Source organism: Nipponia nippon, unplaced genomic scaffold, assembly GCF_047370975.1.
Source record: "Nipponia nippon isolate SJK-2023a ecotype South Korea unplaced genomic scaffold, ASM4737097v1 scaffold_18, whole genome shotgun sequence".
Lineage (NCBI taxonomy): Eukaryota > Metazoa > Chordata > Aves > Pelecaniformes > Threskiornithidae > Nipponia > Nipponia nippon.
In genome coordinates, this window is record NW_028262334.1 from 7,598,167 (window position 1) to 7,616,155 (window position 17,989).

Below are 17,989 nucleotides of genomic sequence, written 5' to 3' on the forward strand. Positions count from 1 at the left end.
TTACCCACTTCCCTTCCAGATGGCACTGACCTCCAACAGCTTGTCTTTTACTCTGGGGAGCAGCGTCTCACAAGATACCAGTGGTTCCAGGAGCACGCCTCTTCATGGGTAGTGCCAACAGTTCCAATTTACAGAAACATCACTGAAGTGAAAAGAAATGCTACTGATCAGCTTCAAAGACCAAAACTAACCTAGCTGAGCAGAAAGGGGAACAGCCAAACAGCGCTCTCATAATCTTCAGCTGAAAGATAATAACAAAGCATGAGAGACAGCAGCTTCCCAAGTCATTCTGGCTTCATCAGCATGAGGCTGTGTTTTTGATTTTGTGTTGTTTGGTTTTTTTAAAAATCTGCCCACAGTTCAGACTATGTAAATGACAAAACAGGGACATTGGTGCTAAGGTGACAGCGAAACATTCACTGCAGAACAGGCTGTGGTACTTGAAGACATCAAGTCCCTCCATTCCAAGAGAGCTTGACTTTTTTTGCGTTGACAAGGATAAAAAGCATGGTGGTTTATCAGCCTAGCTCCACTGCAGCGACAAAACCCATGGTCAATGATCATGTGTGATAAGAGACTTCAGTAATTTCTTTCTTTTTAGAGTTGCTTTTCTTTCCTTACTGTAAAACACTGATGCTTTCCCTGATCTCTACCGATTCACCACAAAGCATGAAAGACATGTGAAACCAAAAGACACACCATGGTCTAACAGGGCAATCCCATGAACACCAGGAAAAACCACAGACTCTTTTCCCCACTCCTGTGCAGGAAAACAGTAGCTGTGATGCTCCAAGCTTCTGGCACCTGGTGAAGCTCTCATGAGCCTGAGGGTGGAGCACAAGTGGCAGGCGAGGCTCTAATCACCCTCTTCAGTAAGAGCTGTCAGGGCTTCATTGGCTCACTTCACCTTTCTGCTTGCCCCACACTGTAGGTGGAATGGGGCTAAACAACAGGGATCTAACAGCTGTACTGAGGCAGCCCCCTGAATCAAGTCCAAGCCTATGCTACTGCTGCAAACACATCATAACAATCTCATTCATTAATAAAGCTTACAAGTACTTAGATTGTTTGCCCCACTGCAGGTATAATAAGGCAGGTTCAGAACCTCATTCCTCTAATGGTTAAAAAATACCTTTTTGCTGTACCTTACAAACAGAAGCACTGGGAATTAATAAATTCCCAGTGCCTACACCACACTGATCTTCACTATGTTACAGATGACCTGAAGTAACAGAAGAAAATATTTAACAACCAATGTCCTGCATTTCTGGGAGATGCTTAACAGCCACTTCCCATCATCCCACTCTACAAGTTGCCGGTACCTTCAAGTAAGGCCCAGCACTAGCATCTTCAGAAAATTCCCAGCTTAGATCATAGGAATATAATATATTTAAGATATGTTTCATTCTCATATAGGATAAAAAAAGAGCATGTTTGAAGTGTATACTCAAGGAATTGTTGGTTAGGGCATTCTGGGCTAAGCCAACACATATCCATTGTCAAGACAGAAATTATGTCTTAACTGCAAAGTGAAAGCAACCAACAAGTGGATAATTCTAATGATCAGAGATTGCAAAGGTGACAGTCCTAGAATCAAATAATCATATTGCCAGCAGAATCATTTTAAAGAAAGTATAGCTCATAGTGGAGTTTGATAAATAGCACGTCATTAGCAGAAACTCAAGGAGACAGAGGTTAGTGAGAGTTACAGTCCAGCCAGATTTGTAACAATGCTTTCAAATTAAACCCTTCATTTAGAATATCCAAAAGCAGAAGCTGAGTTTTACAGCTCCGGTGCATTTGTTACCCTAATCAGGTATCAGCCACCATTTTCTCTCCAGTACTCTGCAAAAAGAAAGATTCCCCCTCTCCCCCTTTTACATGTGTACAATTGTCTGGTGCTTTCAGGTAAAAGCTTGAATTGTTAGTACGTGGCAAGCATAACAGTGGGAGGATTTGCACATCTGATGTCTCTTAAACAGGAAACAAGCCCTGCAATCCAATTAGCTGCTTTTGATGGTAACCTTAGTTTCTAACCTTGGGTAAAACTCTTTCAAGCCAGCCACTTTGTGCTCTGAGCTCCCACTGTGCCTGGTATTTATTTGTCACTGTCAAAAAATGCTAGAAGCTAACGTATTTTAACTCCGAAAGTTAAAAAGTAAGGATATTATACATGCAGCTAATAACTGCAGAAGCATTCACAATCCCATTCCGAGCTTCTATCGCATTAGTCATTGTAGATGTAGTACAGACAAGTATAATTGAGCAATCATATGACAGGGATTTTTGTAAGGGAAGAGCCTGTTATGAATTCAGACACCCAAGAAAGAGCAGGAGCAAGCGAAGAAGATTCTGAGTCATCCCAGCAAGGGAGCAAAAACGCACCATGGGATCTCACATCACTGGCCACCTCCGCCAGCCAGCCAACTGACAGACTGACGAGTTTGTGCTCTACGTTCTCCAGTTGTTTTGTCCAAATCATTTAGCAGAAAGTTACAACATGTAACTACAAGAATATAAAGGAAGGAAGATGTTAAGCTATTGTCTCCTTCTAACAAGGAAACTCAACTGACTATCATTTCGGAAACAGTGAAAGCAATTTCTGCTTAATTCCTTTAGAAATTCAGATCTGACTCCTCTTAGTTACACCAACCTGCAGGCAAGCTTTTCTGAAGCCTGTAAGGTAGTGAAAATAAGAGACTACACAGACAACAGACACTAGGATCCACAAAGCTTCCTACTAGTTTTTTCTGAAAGGCTCCACATGACAGCGATCACGTACAATGCTCATGCATCAGAGTCCCCCGTAACCAGACAGAAGTTTTAAAGCATACTACAGCGCACAAATACCATGTAGCTCCCATCCCGGTATCTTAACGTTGACTTGAGGCTTTGAATTCACATCAGAAATTATCTATTACTTTGATTCAAACAAAGCAGTAAGAGCATCTGTACTTTATTATCATCACGTAAAATAATTCTTAGCCTTCTATCAAATTAGACTTGTTTTATCATGACTTAGTGATCCTTAGAGAATGAATCACCTTTTATCCCCCCTCATGTATCTATAGATAGATACCCCACAACCAAACACACCAGATTAATATTTGGTGCCGAATTAGGTCCTAACAACATGAATTGCAAAAGCAAGCCATAAAAATCAAAACAAACAAAGCAAAAGACAAGGCAAAACAATTATAAGAGAAAATAAAATGGTTATAGCCCTTACGAACTCATTTATCAGTACAACTTTCCCTGTATTAGAACTATAATTCACCCCTCTGAGCAGCTGACAAAGTTCCCTCAAAAGCAGTCAGCAACCTTCAATTTTTTCATTCTAAGGAGAAATACTTCATATTACATTACTTTACTTCTATGAGACAAAGAGAGCTCTTAAATACAAGAGCTGAACAAAAATAAATTACCTTTCTCTGTAATTTCAGAAGGCTTCTCTGAGTTCTTAACAGACCTAAGAACCAGGCAGCAGCAAAAGCACCACCCCTCCACCATCTCTTTTTGTATGGCTAAGGGCACCTGTTTACCAAATGCTAATTGCAGTTAATTAGCCATCAATTATGAGACGCTACATTTTCACCTGTTTCAGATCAAAATCCCTGGCACTTGTAGCTTGTCTAATTACCTTGTTCTCACTAGCAAAGAAGTTGACCTTCTGTTTGAAGTTAACTCTTGCCTTACTGACTTTTTAGATTCGTGACCCAACGTTTGCTATGTGCAGTTGTTGACTTGTCTGCTGCAGTTACAGACTTGTCCACATGGAGTTTCTCTAGTAAATTCTTCCTGGTTAGTATTTTAGAAGTGAAATAAACATATGAAGCAGCACACGAGTTTGCTAAAATATTCTGTTAAATCATAAGTAGTTTTTCTAATTAAAATGCCATCTTATTGAGGACAATTCCTCTTTGTAGGCAAGTCCTTCTATTCTTTTTAACCATTAAAAAGGAGTTCTTAACAGACTGTATGCTTTGATAAGGACTCTTGTTTTCCTTTTCAGATATTTAGCAATGTTCTTGTTGCCTGCAGTTCACTTGTTTGAACTTTATTAAACTGCAGTGGAAGCTGGATTGCTGCTCTGCTCTGCTTCCTGGATTCTCTTTCTTCTTGTCTGATTTTTGTTTTAAATTAAAAAAAGAAAAGAAAACAAAGTAGAGAGTTTATTCTTATGAAGCCACCCAAGTTTTCAATGTTCAGCCTTCACAAATAAAAAAGACATCCAGTTCTGGAATAAATAAATAAAAATTAGCTCAATTATTATGAAGATAAATTAACTGCAAGTGAATAATGTTGATATCATGGGTACCTGATTTGCAATAATTTACTCATTGAAGAACTATAAGCCAGTCAATTTGCATTAGAATGGTTAAGTACTTTAATTCAATTATGGAACTACTATTGGGTCATTAAAGACTGAGAACAAATAACAAATAAGTCTGAGTTCATTTTATTTATCTACTAGCTACTAACTACATGACTTAGCAAGATTGTCAGTTTAATTAAATTTGGCCCTGTGGGAATTTATCTGGTATTGCTAAAAGCAAACGTGTACATGAAGTCACCAAGGAACAACCTTGCCTTTCTAGGAATGTTTTGGGCTTGGGAAGGGAGACCTTCTACAAGCTCTTTCTTTCAAAATTATTGAAACAAAAATCTTTCATGAAGTCAGGTTGTAACACCACGAAGAAAAACCCCCACACTCTCACTTGGCGCTTTTATAAATAAATTCATACAAACCTGGATGAAATGTAGAACAAAATAATAACTGGACGACAAATCTGTGGCTGGCTTCTCACCCAATATGTAATTACGAATGAGGAACTGATGCCTTGTTCATGGGCAAGGCTTCAGATCAAAGTGGAAAGTCTCCAGGTAACTATTTCATGCTATCCGTTGTGATCCTGCCTTAGTCAAATAGGTATTTAGTAATAACATGATTACAGGTCTCTCTTCTGGCACGGGAGGATTTCCTTGTAGTTAGATGCTCAGCATCGTGAGTAACCAACTTGTGCTCCTTCGGGCTGCTCCCAGGCCCTAGACATTACTTGACTGTGCTCACTCTAGAAGAAATGTAAGTTGGAAGTTACTATATTCTACATTCAGAAGGGCAAATTTATTTAATGGGCTCACCCTGTCATTTGTCCCTTTTAGCACTCCAAGGTGATTGTTAATGAAAACCTCAGTTCTGCAAAGCATTATTAAATCTGCTTAATGGACAACAACTTGCATTGAATGTGCATGTATGGTAGGCGCGCTCGTAAAAACCCTCCAACATCACTAAGTTATTGTTCAAATCTTGGCTTACAGTTGTTCTTTTTGGCACGCTGAAGACCACTTGGCAATGGTTAGGAAGCTGGAGTGTTTTGATCGCTAATTATAACTCTGCCATAATTGCATTAGTGGGCTATTGACTTCTCCCTCACCCCATCTCTTTAAGTGACTCTGTCATTACATCCCTTACAGATTTTAACAGTTTTTTGGGGCAGCTGCCTTTCTATAAATGCTCTGTGCAGCACAAGCTATGATGGGCCCAAACCTTCCAGGCACACAACAGACCAAACAATAAAAAAGCAGAATTATTAGTAGCACTAATCATTAGCATGCAATTGTGTCCCAAGCATAAAACACGGGACAGCGTACATGTGCATTCAAACCTGGCAGTATTTTCCATTAAAAGATATTGGCAATTTAAATATTTCTGGTCATTTGCTCTTATTGTACCGATCACATTTCTAATTTCTCCCAGGCTCTTCCAAGAAAATGATTTAACAGGCAGTGCAGATCTTCCATGTAGAAAAGACTGGCATTTTTGATTATAGTCGTTTCACAGGATCTAATAGCAATAAGGTTCCCATAAATGTTCAGAATCTAACAAGCTTCACAGCACTTTATAAAGAGTAGCCATCATTCAGCAGAAATGTTAGAATGCCCTTTATTCCCTTCCTCTATTTCCCAGCAAGCATCCCAGGAGAATCATGAGTTTTAAATTTGTTCAGGCATGAAGGGATTGTGTGCCCCCTGAGCCTTTGTATTATGATAATGCATACATAAAGATAAGTTTTATTAATTGGAGTTCTATCCACAGGGGTTACTACAACGAAGGAGGTAGGGGAAAGGGAACTGAATGGAAGGAGGAGTGACCCTACTGAGTAGTGATTCCAAGATCCAAAATTCAATCCTGATATACTCCCCCTTGAACCAGCCCCTCTTTACCTGTGCGCTGATTTAATATGAACTGTTCCAGGCAGCACTAATTTTTAACAACTCACTCCAATTTATTGTCTTTTAAAGAAAATCAATACTCCAAACTCTCCTTTGCACTTACTTTAAAAATTGCTCTCAGGCAAGATTGGAATTCACTACTGTAGCCTTTGCATAAAAGTACTTTTGAGTTCACGCTCCGTGCCTTCCTAACAGCTCTCTCTGCCTTCCTAACACCGCAAGCATAGATGGGATAGATTTCTCAGTATTTTCCTCAGTGCTGTTAAATTACACTATATTTCACTCCTTCTTATTTGTGTCTTTTTATATCTGTGACTCCTATCATTACTGCCGCCTTCTTACATCTTTCTCCATTTTAATAGCTGAGGGATTGGTTTGATGGTGCCAGATCCCTTCTCCTAATCTTGCTACAAGCGCAAGCGTGACTGAACTGGCGCAGAGCCTTTCCCCTTCCCTACCTCCCCAAAGGTTTTGAGCGGGTGTAGAGGTGAGCTTCTTCACTCTGGGAAACAAAAGCCTACATGACAAATGCTCTCTTGCTTTCTTATCAGCTAACCAGGCTTTTGAGGGAAGGAAGAAAACAAAACGTGGTGGCAGGCTACTCTCTTGCTTCATTACCCATCTGCTCAGGAAGCCAGCGCACACATGCTTTGAAGACAATTTGTAAGCTCTGCTTTGTCAGAGGGAACGTCATCAGGAAAACGCTCCATATTCACAAGAGTAAATTAAAAAGGCACCTGCATTGAGCAGATTGACCTAATTATGCTTTCACACATTGCTAGTGGTTTCAAGGGAGACACCGAGAGAGCCCCTCAGGACAGAGACCAGTCCAAAGACAATAAAGACCGGAAAAACCCTGTCATGTATCCGTTATCGGTGTACGTGAAGAGGGGAGGAGGAAATAACGGGTGTAGGCTGGGGACACACAAATGAGCCTTCAGACATACGACATGACAGGAACTCCGTACAAACAAAAAGAATTCAGACGTGTATTGTTAGGCTCCTCCCTTCCTCCCTCAATCCCCCCAAATACAATAGGATTTTTTCCCTAACTTAAATTCACTGAAAACAAAAATATCACAAAATTTGGACAGGTTAAAGTTATTCATTAGGTAGCAGGAAAAATTTGCACTTTACGGAAAAATAAGCAGGGTTTGTAATTTTTAATAGGTAAGTTCACAGTTATATTAAGAAATCACAACAATAACAAAATTCCTTCTAAACCAGGACTACTTGTCTCCAGCTTCATTTTGGTATGAAAAACTGGAATGTGGCATTCAGCCAAATCTGAAAGAAAATTTGTTTGCAGTTTCAGCCACCAAACATAAAACGAAGTTATTTGCATGGATCTTCTGTTGTACTAGAGAAAACAAGATGTCAAATATTCTACAAAGATCTCTCCATACTTCCTTTCATATTAATTCAATGGAATAGCAAAGAGCAGGACCAGTAAAAAATGAATGCTATAAACTTTCTGCAGCTTCTTGGGCTGTTGCTTCTGTCTCTGATGCTCAAGCAGAGCCTTTTCACGGTTAAAAATGAGAACACTTAAGAGGCTTTTTCCTCCTTTTTCTGCTGGAGACTCTTTTGAGCTAAAGGGCACAAGTGGAGTGCAGCTAAAATAAACTTCTTTGGATCTGATGGCCGACAGCGGTAGTTTTTAAGATGTGGTTTGACAGGGATGGGGAAAAGCATACGCTGACTTCAGGAAATTCAAGCAAAATCAAAGGCGGCATGAAATGGGCCTCTCTCTTCCATCCCGCTGTGTGGCTGGCCCATATGTTCGGGGTATCCCAAAGCTGGCTCTGAGCATAAAACGCTCTGAGCAGCCAATAATTTTTGTGCATCGTGCTACAGAAAAGGGAACCTGGTACTTTTCAGATCCCTGTGTTTTGCAAGAGCTGGCCAGGCTTGGTCCCTTCCCTCCATTATGTTCTTAGGGCATCATGTGTCTGGGGAACAGACTTCATGTTGTACAGCATATGAGGGCTGGTAAATAAACCCGGCAGCACCAAAGCAGAGAGTGAATCGCGGAAGTCTGTCTCATTCCACTAACAGTTCTGGCAAAGATACTGTTTTTCATATCATGCTCACACGTGTACGTCTCCATAGCGCCTGAGCACCCTGGTCTTCTGTATAGTCACCGGGGCACAAAGCAAAGTCTTCGTATTTAACCGTATGTCCCCATTTAGCAAATGCCCTACCGATCCAGTTGGAATGCAAGTATTCAGAAGTTATCACTGAGCCTTCCCACACCTGCCACATGTTAGAAAAAGAATAATTGATTAACAAAAAGGCTTGCAGAGCTGGTATCTCCTCAGGTAGCTCCAGTCCTGCTGGCCCCTCTAGCTACCTCACTGCTTCAGTAGAAAGCAATAAACAACATTCTATTTCCTATGCTGACAAGGGCGGGCAAATTGACTTAGAGAGTTTAATTACTTTAAAAAAAGATACTAATGCCATTGGTTGCCATGGCAATACATTCTCATTAGATGGAACAGAATTGGCAGTATTGGAGAAACAGTCTGCCTCTGTAACTGCTAGTCTTACAATAAAATACAATTATGAACTATAAATGCTTCTTGCGGTTTAGAACTGCAAATGCAAGAGCCAAGACAGTAGCCAAGGACCGCTTTTGACGTACTGCTACAGAAATTTGTGTGCTTACAGCCCTCTGGGCTGCTGCTGCGGCAGTGGGAAAGGATACAGCCCAAACGCTACCATTTGCGGAGCACATGACAACGACGACGCGTGGGTTTGGAGAACTGGGAGCGGCTCTCCATTGTGTGCAAAGTTTGATTACTCAGAGAAATATTCAGATGTACATCCTGGTCTTAAGTCTTTCCTAAAAGCTTGCTTAAAACAATTTAAACAAAAAACCAGTGACTGCAAATGCTTTATCGATGGAAGCAGTAGATAAAGCTAACCAACGACTGAAGAGGCAGCTTGGAGCCTAACCAGTTATTGCCAAAGGTGAAGGCAAGGTCCAATCTTTTGCTCTCATGAATGTGAAAACCTCACTTGCTTCTCCAAGTTTTTTTTCTGCTTCTGGCTCTTCATATTCCTTCTCTCCTTTTCTCTCAGGAGTAGAGCGTAGGTAAAAAATGTGTCCTGGAATAACCATCTTGGGAATGACTGACAAAGTGATAGACGGCTGAATACAATCACTTCCACGTATTTTGTTTGAATACAATGATATATCTTTCAATTAATACAATTCTTTAGAGTGGAAAAATCCTACAGTTCTCCTTCCATCATCTCAGCTCTACCCTTCAACAAACTGTTGATAGGTATACATGAACCATAACTCAATTTATTACCTTTTTTTCCTTTTTTTTTTCCTTCCCCAAAGTGCTACTGAGAGCAGGGGATATTCAGCTGGTATATTTTTGCTGGCTTAAGGTAGGTCTTGATTTATGCCACTTAATGCCTGTTTACTCCAGAACCTTTAATTTTGAGGAAAAAGAAGAGCATTTCAGGGGATAATATTCTCTGCATTTCTTTTATTATTTTTAAACTGATGTCAAAGACATTAAAAGCCACAATGTAAAGAATCTCAAACTAAGGTGTATTCATGCACAAGCAGCATGCCAGGAAAATGTTGAAGACGTTGACGCTATAAACAAATCCTTACCTAATAATCAGGTCCTCGGTCTCACACACATCTTGTACCTTAAGTGATTATGCTGAATTTTGGCAAGGGTCTATATGGCAGGCATTAGGTGCATTAATTTAAATTAAATAATCCAATTTTTCTCCTCAAGAAAGTTTTGCAGTGAATTGTGCCTTTTGGCAAGACCAGAACCTCTTGAGCATTTTATGAGGCAGATTTATTCCATCATTTACTGGATACCACAGGGAGTGCAAAGAAAATGGCATGAAACACTTGAAGCACCCAAAAAAGAAACACCAAACCAAAACAAAAAAAATCCTCAAATTCTTTCAGTCGCACCTTCATGGTTTAATAATTTTAAAGGTAATAATTAAAATAGAGTTGCATAATGAACCTCAGACCTTGAAAGAAAAAGAAAAATACCAAACCTCACTAAGGCAAGCAATGAGTTCTTTAAGAGCACCCATGCTACTTTTTTTTTTAGAACAATTCCAAAACAAAACCAAGAAGAGATGAGAGCTGCAAAAACCAGAACAGAGGTTCTGCTCAGTACTGCTATACTCTGCAGAACAGTTTCAAGAGAAAAGAAATATTTATGTTAAGTGAAATCAAATTTATTTTTAAGCTTCTAAATTACGTATTTTTCCATGGCATAATAGAGAAGCACAATATTTTCTTCCTTACAAACTCTTGACAAAATAAAAAGATACAACTAACCCAAGATTAATATTATAGTCCTCTCTTTCAACTAACATTTCCCAAAATGATATTTTGCTGTTAAAAATTCGTCTGGCAATGCTGAGTCCTTGTCCTTATCAAACAACACGTTGGGATTTAACACAGCTGAAATATTTTCCCTTGCTATTATCTCTGGATATTTGTATCTAATTACCAAATGAAGGAACATACGTATAATGAATACATGGCATAAGCTTCCCCCCAGCCTTCAGAAGTGCACAACACAGCATTTTATGTGGATTTTTTTTTAGCTTTTCCATTTTTATTCCAAAGTCTTGAAATTGCCTTACAAAGTATATGCACGTTCCCCACTTTACTGTTGACCTGTACTGGGAAAAAGGAGCAGGACAAAGGCTACGGAGTAGTTTTCCACAGAAGCGCAGACTGGATCCGGTAACTTGAGCCCCAGTCTAACGGCATAAACAAAAGCTGATGAGTGGGTGTGAAATGAGAACATAGTGCGCAGTTGCCATAAAACAGATCAGCTATACCCGTGCAAGTATGCTAGCTTCTATCAGCTGCTGCCTTTCATGAAGAAGGGGCTGCAGTCACAGCTGCAGTAAATCAGTACCTCCAAAGCAGCCAATTTATAATAGTGGGGAAAGGCACTCTGAATATTGCTGTTTTATTAAAATTCTGCTATAATGAGCTGCATAAAGGAAAACCCATGCATCAAATACATTTTGGGCTCCTTTCTCTTTGGGCTGATTTGCAAGAAATAAATCAGCTCTCACCAGTTGGACCAGTGCAAACAGACCACAGTGAAGTACGGCGGGCTCTGGGTGAGTGACTATCTGCCATATGCAGGGATGAATGGTACCACCTACCCACAACTCCTCAGTAGCCTTCCATCAACCAACACCTATTTAAGCTTTCTTTGAGTTCTTTGTATAGGGTTTGATCATTCACATGCATCACTGTTGTCTCTCCTAGGGAAGCAGCAGGCCGCAAAACCAGTGTGCTGCTGTCAGGCTCTTCCCCAGCGCCGCTACGAGAGTCTGTTGTTCACCTGAGCTAACCAGCACGTGGAGAAGTGCTAGAGCACAGGGACATACGGACCACGCCTGACATTTCTTTCCTAGAAATCAATACAGATGGTATTAAGGACCTAGCTAGAACGGCATAACAACATGCAGTGCAACTCAGGAGATGGAAGAATAAAAGGAAAATGTAGGGGGGTCACAGCCGGGTATCAGAGCTGGGCCACCCAGAGGTCAAACACGTCCCTTGCCGACAGGAGCCCACTAGTGAAAATTTACGAGCACAGTTCAAATACACCACAGTAAGCAGTGAAATCGTGAGATGGTGGCTTTCAACAAAAACCTCGCAGTGCCCTAGTTATTTTCAGCTGTTTGAGCTTCAAGGTGTGGAAACAACTGAGAAATTTTATGGCATATTGTTCAAGTATAAAATCTGGATTGTTCCTACCGAGCTGTGGAATTACAGAAGGGGGCTCTGGAACAAATAAATATTTGGTTTAAGATTAACCAGTTGGCATATACTCTGGGGGAAAAAAACCCACCAACTTTAAATTGTATTTATTTTGCTCATTGAGATCATCAGGATCCTTTAGAGTTTTCGAAAAAAACCTATTTGCAGCTTAGAACTGGCATTTGGAAACATAAGTTTTTCCTTTGTTCTGTCAATAAATTTCTGGAAAGCTCTAAGAGAGCACGTCTGCAGATGAGGATTTTGCAGCTTTGCTTGCAAACGTGCAAGCAGACAAAATAAGCATTTCCAAGTGTTCCTAGCTTACATTTTTCAGAAGCTGACCTGGGGATCCTAATGGTGAGGACATGTTCAAGGTATAAAATTTTGCCCTACCTTAATAGCTTTGAAATGTTCTCCAGTATCAAATTAAAAAGAAAATCATAACAGTATATACATCAGCCGAACACAAGGGATTTCCTGTGGAAGGCATTACTCTCTTATTTGTCATCCAGCATTCAGAAGAAACCTCTCTGGATTTTGCTTCTTATGAAGACTGGGAAAGAGCTTGTCATACTGGCACACGGCGTAGAAAACCAAAATGGATGTTGGATTGTTCCTTTAATTCAAAGGATGAGCAGATAGGCATGCCATATTTATCACCGAAGGGCAGAGGAAGCAATCAATAATGTTTTCCCATGTGGACCATTTTTCTCATTACTTTATAGGACAAATCCAGGTCTCCAAATACATGAAGCATGGATAAAATTCACCCCTGTGCACAAGGCCCGTGTTAAGAACCATCTGCCTCTACTGCCCTGCTTTGGAGGTCTGAACTCTCTCACTAATTCCTCTGCACAGGAGCGCGTTTCGTCCAACAGATATTGTTCACCCCTAAGCAAGAGCAGAGTACAGGCTTCTAAATTTCACTGTTAAGATGGATTATGTAGGAAAAGATAACAATGTTCAATAGTTAGTGTTAAAAAAGAAAAAAAACAAACCCAAACAACAAAAAAACCCCACCTAAACCATGACTTGCAAGTTAGGAATAGTCAGTCAGTCTTAGATACATTAATCTGCTTACCTTTGATTTCTCATTCTTTTCCTACTTCCCTTCTTCCTCAAATCCAGATAGATTTATTCCTGGTGCTAATAAAACTCACCAGCTTCAGCTAGTTAATCCAAATTAAAAACCTGGGGAAGGAAGATCTAGGAAAGGAGATGGAAACACCTAAACAGAGGCTATAAGAGGTAAATATCCTTCATATTTAATTAATAACAGCTGGGAGCCTTGAAGAACTGGAATTGATTTGTACGGCTTTCATAGCATGCTCTGTATTTTTCAAAAGAAATCAAACAAACAAGCTACGTCAGACTTTGAATTCAAGTCTGGATGATAATTCATCAATAAAAATGCCACCCAGGAGCAGTTCATTATTTGACAGCTACAGGAAAGCAGAAGTACGTCCAAGCTGCATGCAGTTCAACAAACACACGCTCTCTCTCTCTCACCCCCAAAATCTTTATCAAACCAAACCCCCAGGTTTCAGAGTTTAGCAAAACCTCTAGGTTTCCTTTACTAGTGAAAAATAACTTTTGGCAAAATGTCATAACTTTGCTTTATGCTGCTGCTTTGAGGATTGCAACAATATAGGTATTTTCTTGAAGTGTCAATTTAATTAATTTCACAGTTCTTTTCATACTTTCCCTTATTGCCAGCAGCCCTTGTACTTGAGGAAAACAAACACAGAACTCCTATAATGGAAAAACTGCTACTTTTTCTACTTTTAAAAAGAAGCAAGCAAGCAAACTCTCATTTCAAACACTTAAAAAAAAAAAAAAAAGTGATGCAGAGAAAAGTCTAGTGGACCCGTACGGCCAGCTGGGCCACACGGATCACACCGTGGTCCCTCGGGCTCGCACTTCCACAATTCTGACTGATTTCAGCCTGTTGCCTCTGAGCCCATGGAGAAGCAAACCACATTTACACACAAAGCACAAATAATCTCATATAACTCTTAGCGGCCTGTATAAAGTCCCATAAAGAAGGGCTCCTTATTTTGAAAGCTGTAAGAAAGATAATGAGGGACAGACTTCAGTCTCTCTTTTAATTAAACCAAAAAGTTATTTTGATGAGTGGCCGTTCCACTCCTATCACTACGGAGAAATACTATACTTTGATGTTCAAATAAAGAGAGAGACTACATTGTCATGCAAGAGATGGAGGGCATTTAGATTCATCATTGTTGTGGTTTAACCCCAGCCAGCAACTAAGCACCACCCAGCCGCTCGCTCACTCCCCCCCGGTGGGATGGGGGAGAGAATCGGAAGAGTAAAAGTGAGAAAACTCATGGGTTGAGATAAAGACAGTTTAATGGGTAAAGCAAAAGCCGCGCGCGCAAGCAAAGCAAAGCAAGGAATTCACTCACTACTTCCCATCGGCAGGCAGGTGCTCAGCCATCCCCAGGAAAGCAGGGCTCCATCACGCGTAACGGTTACTTGGGAAGACAAACGCCATCAAGCCCAATGTCCCCCCCTTCCTTCTTCTTCCCCCAGCTTATATACTGAGCATGACGTCATATGGTATGGAATAGCCCTTGGGCCAGTCTGGGTCAGCTGTCCTAGCTATGCTCCCTCCCAGCTTCTTATGCACCTGGCAGAGCACAAGAAGCTGAAAAGTCCTTGACCAGTGTAAACTCTGCTCAGCAAGAACCAAAACATCAGTGCGTTATCAACATTATTCTCATCCTAAATCCAAAACACAGCGCTCTACCAGCTACTAAGAAGAAAACTAACTCTATCCCAGCTGAAACCAGGACAGTATCCACCCCTTATTCCATACCATTTACGTCATGCTCAGGTCCCACATTATCCAATACATCCTCATTAACCACCACCCCACTTATTTTGTGGACCACCCCTGTAAAATGTCTGTAAAATGTCCATAAACATCCACAAATGTCCACATCATGTCCATTGAGTTCATTTAGTCCGTGACTTTGGGCTCCATCTCTGATGGTGGTCGCTCAGGACAGGAGAGGTGGTGTGTTGCGTGGAGTTATTGGGCACCAAAGCCAGCTCAGGTTGGGTCACTGCTGCACTTGCACTGCTTCTTGTAAGGCTTCTTCTCCATTGGTTCAGGTGGTTCCTGGTATGGTAATTCCTATAGCATGCAACTCAGATCATGGGTTACAACAATTTAAAGGTATTTCCATTACAATCTCCACCCCTGGCCCCTTTGGGCCAGGATTAACATTGCAAGGAACTCCTCCCCTTGCTCCTAGCCTGGCTAGCAATAAGGGGTTCTTGCTATAGTAATTCCCATAACATGCAACTCAAATCCCAGGTTACAACAATTTAAAGGTATTTCCATTACAATCTCCACCCCTGGCCCCTTTGGACCAGACCATTGGGCTTAACACTGCAATGGACTCCTCCCCTTACCCCTGCTCCGGCTTGGGCTTATCCACAGACTGCAGTCCCTTAGGGGTTTACCTCCTCCAAGTGGAGCCTTGTCTATGAGCCACAGTCTCTCCAGGGGTATACCTGCTGCGGCATGGATTTATCCACAGCCACAGTCACTTAGAGGTGCACCTGTTCCCGCACGGCCTTCTCCATGGGCCACAATGCTTTCAGAGATATACCTGCTCCAGCGTGGCCTTGCCCGCAGCCACAGACTCTTCAGAAGTAAACTTGCTCCACCATGGCCTTACCCATGGCCACACGCTTTGAGGTGCTCCAGCATGACCTCATGCACAGCCACTGATGCTTCAAGGTGTACCTGCTGCAGCACAGACTTATCCACAGCCACAGATGCTTCGAGGTGTACCTTCTCCAGCGTGGACTTATCCTTGGGCCACAATCCCTTCAAGAGGTATACCTGCTGCGGCACAGACATAACCACGGCCACAGACACTTCGAGACATACCTGCTCTGGCATGGGCTTATCCACATCCACAGACGCTTCGGGGTGTCCTGCTCCCACGTGGACTCATCCACAGGTCACAGTCCCTTCGACTCGAGTTCACACTGGAGTTCCAGCCTGTCCAGTACAGCAGCACAGAAACAGCAGCGATGCCCTGGCCATCTGCCAGCCCAGGCGCATGGCTGTTGTTGTTATCAAAATGTTCCCAGGCACAGCAGAGTAAGATGACAAGCAGTTCAGCAAGCAGCAAAAGCAAAAAGCAGCCACTAATGAGCACTAGACTCTAATATACAGTAAGGCAAGCAAGCCCCATGGCAAGTACAGAAGCCTGCCGATTAATACCTAAACAGCACTAAGAGTTATAAATTTGATCTAGTACATTCCAATTAAATCTGTCATTATCGTGAACCCTTCGAGCCCCACGTTGGGCGCCAAAAAGGACTGTTGTGGTTTAACCCCAGCCAGCAACTAAGCACCACCCAGCCGCTCGCTCACTCCCCCCCGGTGGGATGGGGGAGAGAATCGGAAGAGTAAAAGTGAGAAAACTCATGGGTTGAGATAAAGACAGTTTAATGGGTAAAGCAAAAGCCGCGCGCGCAAGCAAAGCAAAGCAAGGAATTCATTCACTCCTTCCCATGGGCAGGCAGGTGCTCAGCCATCCCCAGGAAAGCAGGGCTCCATCACGCGTAACGGTTACTTGGGAAGACAAACGCCATCAAGCCCAATGTCCCCCCCTTCCTTCTTCTTCCCCCAGCTTATATACTGAGCATGATGTCATATGGTATGGAATAGCCCTTGGGCCAGTCTGGGTCAGCTGTCCTAGCTATGCTCCCTCCCAGCTTCTTATGCACCTGGCAGAGCACAAGAAGCTGAAAAGTCCTTGACCAGTGTAAACTCTGCTCAGCAAGAACCAAAACATCAGTGCGTTATCAACATTATTCTCATCCTAAATCCAAAACACAGCGCTCTACCAGCTACTAAGAAGAAAACTAACTCTATCCCAGCTGAAACCAGGACAATCATATACTCATATCTGCACAGCGAAGGCAACAAAATCCTTGACTGCATAAATTATCCTACAGAAACAACCATCCCAGATAAGGCCACAGATTCAGTAATGGGTTAATTCAGGGAAACCTGAGCTTTCCAGATGAAGAACAGTTGCACAGCAGATGCAGGCACACCAGGTAATGCGTTTTGCCCCTGTGGAAATATTTTACCGCTGGACAAACTAAGGCATCTTCCCCTCAGTCCTCAGGCAAGCAACTAAATGCAGTCTATTCATTTAAGTGCAGCAGTCACAACACGACGTGCTTGAGGTTCGTGCCTTCAAGTTTCACTTCTGATAGCTTATCTGTCTCCTGTGTTGGAGGCCTAAGAACTGCTGAAAACAAAAAGGCAGTCACATCTTGCTCTTTGCTCAGCTAAAGAGCAAAAAAGAATGTACTTCAAGTCTCTTTGGTTCATTCCTTGCTTATCTTCCATGTATGCAAAATTAAGGCTACAACGTCTCTTCTTTGCAATCCCTGCCTACCAGCTGCTTTGGCCACAGCACTTTGGTACGCAGCAACGCAATGGTACTTTGCTCGTCATTAGCATTCTTCTCCTCCATACCAGGTAGAAGATGCACACCCCAGCTGAAATAAGAGCGTTTTTTTTTTTTTTCTCTCCTTTCACTCAAATTTGCTATCTTTGAATGGATGCCATCATCAATAGGATTCTGACTGATGTAAAGGGACCTTCTCTGATAGAAGCCAAAGGCCATCATCGCCGAAGGGCACCAGTTACATTAACATTACCAGTACAGACTGTTCAGCTGAGCTTTAACGGCATTAGAGTCACACAAGGGCACAGGGCAGCGCTGTGTCTGCTTAGACTTCCAAGAGAAAGGTGCTGCAGGTCTTGCGTAAAATATTTTTCAAAACGTGTAGGTGGTAACTTCTTCACATCTCAAACTGTTCAATCATTGAAGTTTCCTATCCAAATATAAAGCACATATATACACAGCTAGACGCTCCTTTTGGAAGTATTGCCAAGATCATTTTGTTCAA

The 17,989-nt window shown here is 41.7% G+C and overlaps 1 long non-coding RNA gene across 4 annotated transcripts in view; it reads right to left on the bottom strand.

Annotated features, from left to right (window-relative positions):
* LOC148056087 (uncharacterized) overlaps positions 1–17,989 on the bottom strand; it is a 102,576-nt gene that overhangs the window by 81,795 nt on the left and 2,792 nt on the right. For 3 of the 4 annotated variants that reach the window (XR_015704125.1, XR_015704124.1, XR_015704123.1), the window contains exon 4: positions 14,443–17,914. This is a non-coding gene — a long non-coding RNA (uncharacterized LOC148056087). The remainder of the gene's footprint in view (positions 1–14,442; positions 17,915–17,989) is intronic. The other variant, XR_015704126.1, reaches the window with a different exon arrangement.